The sequence below is a fragment of the Salmo trutta genome, chromosome 24, assembly GCF_901001165.1.
Source record: "Salmo trutta chromosome 24, fSalTru1.1, whole genome shotgun sequence".
Classification (NCBI taxonomy): domain Eukaryota; kingdom Metazoa; phylum Chordata; class Actinopteri; order Salmoniformes; family Salmonidae; genus Salmo; species Salmo trutta.
In genome coordinates this window covers 37,092,572-37,100,620 of record NC_042980.1, presented here as the reverse complement: position 1 = coordinate 37,100,620, position 8,049 = coordinate 37,092,572, and positions in this window count along the sequence as shown.

The following is an 8,049-nucleotide window of genomic DNA, read 5'->3' as shown; positions in this document are numbered from 1 at the left end:
CAGACCGCCACTGCTCTCCCTGCTGAGCCTACAATACTAGCGTCTACCATCGTTGGTGCAGTGACAAAATGTGACTGCCAACCAGGCAGCACTGCACGGCTGTGGGTATGGAGGGAAACAGTCTTCTGAGAGGAGGCAGGATGTTAAAGAGCCTTTTAATGTCTGGGCCCCGTAAGCTGCCTGTCTCTGTGAGGAACGCATTGGAACTGTTTCCCATCTGGAATCCCAACTTTGACTCAAAGGCTGGATTTCTTCAATGCACTTTTAAGAATTTGAAAAGAGAAAGGCGTATTTATATAGTTTAAATTTGAATATTTTATTTTATTTGTGAATGTATTATGTATGAGTGACTAACTTTACAAATACTTACCGACACGTGTGTTATCACCATAAGTCTTGTTCATGTGTGTGTGTTCATGCAGTCATCCCCTACTCGTTTCTTTTTATATACAATACATCATTTTTTTGTAAGTATTTTGTTTGTTTATTAGATACGTAGAGATCGAGGGGAAAGTTAGATGAGAGATTGCTGAAAGAAAAATGGACCGGATTGGAACCCATGCTGACACCAGTACATCTTACATGTGCTCATGCCTGTCTTCTCTTGAGAGCCAGGTCTGCCTACGGCGGCCTTTCTCAATAGCAAGGCTATGCTCACTGAGTCTGTACATAGCTTTCCTTAAGTTTGGGTCAATCACAGTGATCAGGTATTCTGCCACTGTGTATTCTCTGTTTAGGGCCAAATAGCATTCTAGTTTGCTCAGTTTTTTTGTTAATTCTTTCCAATGTGACAAGTAATTATCTTTTTGTTTTCTCATGATTTGGTTGGGTCTAATTGTGTTGTGTCTCTCACTATCTTTAGTATCTCTGTTTTAATTAGATAAACAAGGAGAAGAGGTGGCTTAGACGGCTATTCCAGGCCTCTCCCCCCTACTCTTTTCTAATGACAGTAGGACCCGTGCCGCGGTCATTCAGCAAACCTTACCACAACAGAGTCTACCGGATCAGCACCCAATGAATCATCAGAACTAAACACGCCTCGCCACGACAACAGAGGCCTAATCAGCCTGGCAGACTTTTAGGTAATGACTATTTTACATGCGTCTCTCTGATGAACTGAAGAGGACAGAGAAGATACTACACTCACACTCTCTGTTGTGGGCTGTCTAATATCCTCCTGGTATTGACATTGATGAATGAGATTCCTGCGCAATGGAGAGATGTATTGAGCGCGGGGTTAGAGAGCGGGGATGGAGAGAAGAGAGGTAGGTAGTTAAGTGGATAATGAAAGGACAGAGAGAAGAGGAGAGAAGAGGAGAGAATATGAGAGAATGGGGGTAGGCAGTTAGGTGGTTAATGAAAGGATAGAGAGAAAAGGAGAGAAGAAGAGAGAAGAGGAGAGAATAGGGGTAGGCAGTTAGGTGGTTAATGAAAGGATAGAGAGAAAAGGAGAGAAGAAGAGAGGAGAGGAGAGAATGGGGTAGGCAGTTAGGTGGTTAATGAAAGGATAGAGAGAAAGGAGAGAAGAAGAGAGAATAGGGGTAGGCAGTTAGGTGGTTAATGAAAGGATAGAGAGAAAGGAGAGAAGAAGAGAGAAGAGGAGAGAATAGGGGTAGGCAGTTAGGTGGTTAATGAAAGAACAGAGTGAATAGGCATTAGTTCTAATGTTTCTTTGGGGTTTTTGACAGTTAAAATGTTTTGTGGAGATGTTGGAGTTGTCCCTGCAGGAGAAGTGTTGGTGCTTGTGATAATCTTTCTACTGCAATATAACCCTAATGGTCAAGAAAAATGCCTGATGGGTGGGATAATGACATTCAAGTTGTTTTGATGTCTCTTTCCTTCCTGTTTTTCCTCCAAAACATTGTAATCTAGAGCATTCAAAGCTACCTCCTAACAAAACGTTGTAATTTGGAACGTTCAAGGCTACCACAAAACAAATAAGCGTTCTGTCAAAACAAAGCACACTGAGCTATATTACTCAGTGAACACTGAAACTCCAGTTTATTCTTTCATGCCCTATTTCCTCTCTCATTAATAATGGAACCAGGGGGGATAGAGAGGCAGTAGGCTACAGGAGGTTACAGGAGGCTACAGGAGGTTACAGAAGGGTACGGAAGAGTACAGGATGGCACGGAAGAGCACAGTAGGGTATAAGGGGGGGGGTACAGGAGGGTGAAGGGGAGTACAGGAGGGCACGGGGTGTACAGGGGGGTACAGGGGGTACGGGAGGGTACGCAGGGTACTGGGGGTACAGGGGGGTACAGGGGGTACGGGGCTACAGGAGGGTACAGGGGATACAGGGGGTACAGGAGGGTACAGGGGGTTCAGGGGGGGTACAGGAGGCTATGGGAGTACAGGAGTGTAGGGGAGGTACAGGAGGCACAGAAAGTTACAAGAAGGTACAGTGAACACAAGTTGCAGGCTTCCTTAATCTTCCTAGAATATCTTTCTCCTATAGAGCAACATTTGTATGGAAGGGAATGCCGGTCCATGTGAGAAACAGACTCGGTCTCAACCTTTAAGTCTTTACTGAAGACTCATCTCTTCAGTAGGTGCAATGATTGAGTTTAGTCTGGCACTGGAGTGACGAACCACCCTTGCTGTCTCTGCCTGACCGGCTCCCCTCTCTCCACTCGGATTCTCTGCCTCTGAACCTATTGCTAGTGCTCCCCTATGCCGTCCCTAAAGGGGGGGGGTGCATCACATCTTCCCATGCTTTTGTTGCAATACTCGACTTGAGTGAGTTGAGTCACTGACGTGATCTTCCTGTCCAGTCTTGCGCCCCCTCAGGCTCGTGTGTTGGGGGAGATCTTTGTGGGCTATACTCAGCCTTGTCTTAGGGTAGTAAGTTGGTGGTCTGTTGATATCCCTCTGGTGGTATGGGGGCTGTGCTTTGGCAAAGTGGGTGGGGTTATATTCTGCCTGGGTGGCCCTATCCAGGGGTATTGTCAGACAGGGCCACAGTGTCCCCCGACCCCCTCTGTCTCAGTCCCCAGTATCTATGCTACAATAGTTTATGTTCCAGGGGGCTAGGGTCAGTCTGTCCTATCTGGTGTTTTTATCCTGTCTTATCTGGTGTCCTGTGTGATCTTAAGTACACTCCCTCTAATTCCCCCATCTCTTGCTCTCTCTCTCCCCTCCCGGAGGACATGATCCCTAGGACCATGCCTTAGAACTACCTGGTCTGATGACTCCCGGCTGTCCCGTCCCAGTCCACCTGGTTGTGATGCTGATCCAGTTTCTGCTGTTCTGCCTGTGGCTATGGAAACCTGACCTATTCACCGGACGTGCTACCCTATCCCGGATCTGCTGTTTCAATCCTCTCCCTCTATCGCTCTCTCTCTCTACCGCACCTGCTGTCTCAACCTCTGAATGCTCAGCTATGAAAAGCCAACTGACATTTACTCCTGAGGTGCTGACCTGTTGGTCGTCTATGAACGTTTGAACATCTTGAAGAATGATCTAGCCTTAATGAACATGTACTCTTGTATGTTTGTTTTTTTATATTTATTAAGGATCCCCATTAGGTCCTACCGAGGCAGCAGCTACTCTTCCTGGGGTCTAGCAACATTAAGGCAGTTATATACAATTTAAAATATTACATGACATTACATTTCATAACACTTTTCACAACACATTTAAGTGTGTTCCTGCAGACCACTACTCTACTATCCCATATCTGCAATACTAAATCCATGTGTACATGTGTGTAGAGTGCATGTCTTATAATGTGTATGTGTGTCTGTGCCTGTGAGTGTGCCCCTTCACAGTCCCCCACAGTCCCCTTATAATCTCCACCCGGCACAGCCAGAAGAGGACTGGCCACCCATCAGAGCCTGGTTCCTCTCTAGGTTTCTAATCTCCACCCGGCACAGCCAGAAGAGGACTGGCCACCTATCAGAGCCTGGTTCCTCTCTAGGTTTCTAATCTCCACCCGGAGATGGATAGGTTTCTGTATAGCACTGTGACATCTGCTGATAGATTGATACAGATGGCTACAGGAGGGTCATTGAGGCTACAGGAGGGTGCAGGAGCCTATACACAGGGATACAGGAGGATACAAGATGGTACAGGAGGGTACACATGGGGGTACAAGAGGCTATGCAGGAGGGTACAGGAGAATATACAGGAGGGTTGAGGAGGGTACAAAAGGGTACAGGAACTATACAGAGGGGTACAGGAGACTATAGAAGGGTACAGGAGGTTACAGGAGGCTGCACTATATATAGAAAATGTGGACACCTCTTCAAATTAGTGGATTTGTTTATTTCAGCCACACCCGTTTCTGACAGGTATATCAAGTCGAGCACACAGACATGCAATCTCCATAGACAAACATTGGCAGTAGAATGGCCTTACTGAAGAGCTCAGTGACTTTCAACATGGCACCGTCATAGGATCCACCTTTCCAACAAGTTAGTTTGTCAAATTTCTGCCCTGCTAGAGCTGCCCCAGTCAAGTGTACAGTAAGTGCTGTTATTGTAAAGTGGAAATGTCTAGGAGCAACAAAGGCTCAGCCGCAAAGTGGTAGGCCACACAAGCTCACAGAATGGGACTGCCGGGTCCTGAAGCGTGCAGTGTCTGTCCTCGGTTGCAACACTCACTACCTAGTTCCAAACTGCCTCCAGAAGCAATGTCAGCACAAAAACTGTTCGTCGGGAGCTTCATGGCCGAGCAGTCTCCCACAAGCCTAAGATCCCCATGCACAAGGCCAAGCATCGGCTGGATGCTATTGGACTCTGGAGCAGTGGAAACGGGTTCTCTGGAGTGATGAATCACGCTTCACCATCTGGCAGTCCGACGAACGAATCGGGGGTTTGGCGGATGCCAGGAGAATGCTACCTGCCCCAATAAATGGTGCCAACTGTAAAGTTTAGTGGAGGAGGAATAATGATCTCCTCCACTATAGGAGGCTATAGGAAGGTACAGGAAGCTATATACGGAGGGTACAGCAGGGTATGAAAGGCTACAGGAGGATATACAGATGGTAGAGGGGGCTATAGGAAAGTCGAGGGGTTACAGGAGGGTACAGGAGGATACAGGAGGGTGTAGGAGGGTACAGGGGCTACAGGAGGGTGCAGGAGGCTACAGGAAGCTGTAGGAGGGCACAGAAGGGTACAGGAGGATATAGGGGGTACAGGCAGATACAGGAGGGTACAGAAGGCTATAGGAGGGCAGAGGGGTTACAGGAGGGCACAAGAGGCTATAGGAGGATACAGGAGAATAGAGGAGGGTCCAGGAGGATATAGGAGGATACAGGAGGGTGTAGGAGGATACAGGGGCTACAGGAGGGTGCAGGAGGCTTAAGGAGGGTACAGGAGGCTACAGGAAGGTACAGGCGGCTATATGAGGGTACAGAAGGCTATGGGAGGGTACAGGAGGGTACAGCAGGATACAGGGGCTGTAGGTGGGTACAGAAGGCTATAGGAGGGTAGAGGGGTTAAAGGAGAGTCCAGAAGGCTATTGGAGGGTACAGGAGGCTATAGGAGGGTACAGGAGGATACAGGAGGATACAGGCGGCTCCAGGAGGCTCCAGGATGATATAGGAGGATACAGGAGGCTATAGGAGGGTACAGGAGGGTACAGGAGGATACAGGGGCTGTAGGTGGGTACAGAAGGCTATAGGAGGGTAGAGGGGTTACAGGAAAGTCCAGGAGAATATAGGAGGGTACAGGAGGCTATAGGAGGGTACAGGGTGTACAGGAGGCTATGGGAGGGTACAGTGTGTACAAGAGGGTACAGGGTGTACTGGGTGTACAGGAGGATACAAGAGGCTAAATGAGGGTACAGGAGGCTTTAGGAAGGTACAGGGGGCTATAGGAAGGTACAGAGGGTACAGGAGGGTCCAGAGGACCATAGTCTGCCTAATCTGGCAACCTCTTATGTAACTTTCACACCTTGGGGAGGTGAAACTCCACATCAAACACATTACACACACACATCCCTGGTCCCATATTACTGAAATAGAATAGAATGCTATCTTCTATACTCTGATTGTGACCCTGACTGACACAGTTTTGCCTGATTAGAAGCACACACACCTCTTCTCTCAATGACCTCATGGCTATTTTAAGGATCTGAAAGCAACCTCTCAAATCTATACATGGAGGTCTCCTGAGTTACTATGTAGGTTCTAACGACACCGAACAGAAATACTCTGTGTTCTCTGTGTGTGTGTGTGTGTGTGTGTGTGTGTGTGTGTGTGTGTGTGTGTGTGTGTGTGTGTGTGTAAGAGAGAGAGAGAGACAGACAGACAGACAGACAGACAGACAGACAGACAGACAGACAGACAGACAGACAGACAGACAGACAGACAGACAGACAGACAGACAAACAGACAGGTGAAAACAAATCCCCAACTACCTAACAAAATATTTAAAACTCCAGTACCCAGTAGGATTTCAGCTCTCAAAAAGAATAATTCCACTTCTAAATAAATCCAAAAGGTTTAATAAGAAAAAAAACCCCCCACTAGCAAGATTGCTGGAGAGAGAAAGAGAGAGGAAGAGAGAGGAAGAGAGAGGAAGAGAGAGGAAGAGAGAGAGAGAGACAGAGAGAGACAGAGAGAGGGAGGGAGGGAGAGAGAGAGAGAGAGAGGGGCGGGGTCAGAGGAGGGGGAGGAGAGAGAGATGAGCGAGAGAGGGAGGCAGGGAGGGGGAGAGGAGGGGAGCGAAGAGATGGAGAGGAGAGAGAGAGGAGGGGAGAGAGAGAGAGAGAGAGAGATAGAGAGAGAGGGAGAGAGAGAGAGAGGGGGAGGAGAGGAGAGAGAGGGGAGGGAGAGGAGAGAGGAGAGGAGAAGAGGGGGAGAGAGAGAGAGGAGAGAGAGGGAGAGAGCGAGAGAGAGAGAGAGGGAGGAGAGAAGAGAGAGGAGGGAGGGAGAGGAGAGAGAGAAGAGAGAGAGAGAGAGAGGGGGATGAGGGAGGGAGGGAGGGAGGGAGAGAGAGAGAGAGAGAGAGAGGGAGGGAGGGAGAGGGAGAGAGAGAGAGAAGAGTAATTTGAGGGAGCCAATTTACTATCCATTGTGAATGCACTTGTCTGTGATAGAGGGGCCTCCACTGCCGAGTATCACTTAAATAAATGCACTGGTGTTGTTGATAGCTAGGGCTTTGTTGAGTGCGTTTTATTTTTATTATAGCGGTTGGGAAGGACATTATGATGATTAATAAGCCCTCTTCCTGTGTGGACATGAGCCTGAGTGATGGAGCCTCACAGACTCTGAGATGAGGAGAGTACAGGGGAAAGAAGATGATTGCCTGGCTGTCCTATTGAACCATATAGTCTCCCTCCAACTCTACGTTGTGTGGATTGTAAGGACAGAGGACAATTACAGAGGTAGAAATAGGCCTGAAGAATGTATTGTTAAAGTGTTGTTCTGTTTTCTTTCTGTTTTATTTTTTGTTTGGAAGGGTTTGTGACTAAAGAGAGCATTGTTGTTGATTTGTATTGGTGGGGCATTGGTGTTCCCCACCAGTTCATCAATGCTAAATCTATACAGGTGGGGTTGTCTCTGCGGCGTAACCATGGCAGCTGGGGTCCTGGCAGGAGGAGGAATCCTAAGGAAGTTTTAGTGGTCCAATCCCAAATCAACCCCTAAACCCTACACCCTGACCTACTGGATGTCTGGGAGGAGTTTGGTAAGCAAGCCTATTAGTCTTTTAGAGAGCCTATTAAACACAGCGCTGTTTTTAAATGGTCTGTGTGTTGGAGTGTGTCCCTGGCTATCCATAATTATTATTGCTTTTTTTAAGGTGTTGTCTAGTTTGCTTAATATAAGAACTTTGAAACAATGTATACTTTTACTTTTGATACTTAAGTATATTTTAGCAATTACATTTAGTTTTGATACTTAAGTAGTATTTTACTGGGTGAATTTCACTTTTACTTGAGTAGTTTACTATTAAGGTATCCTTACTTTTACTCAAGTATGACAATTGGATACTTTTTTCACTACTGGTTTTAGGCTGTATTTTGCAAATAGAAACTATTCCTAACAGAAACTACAAAAACAGAAATAAGGCTGTGACAACAAAAGTGGCAGAATAAATTCAA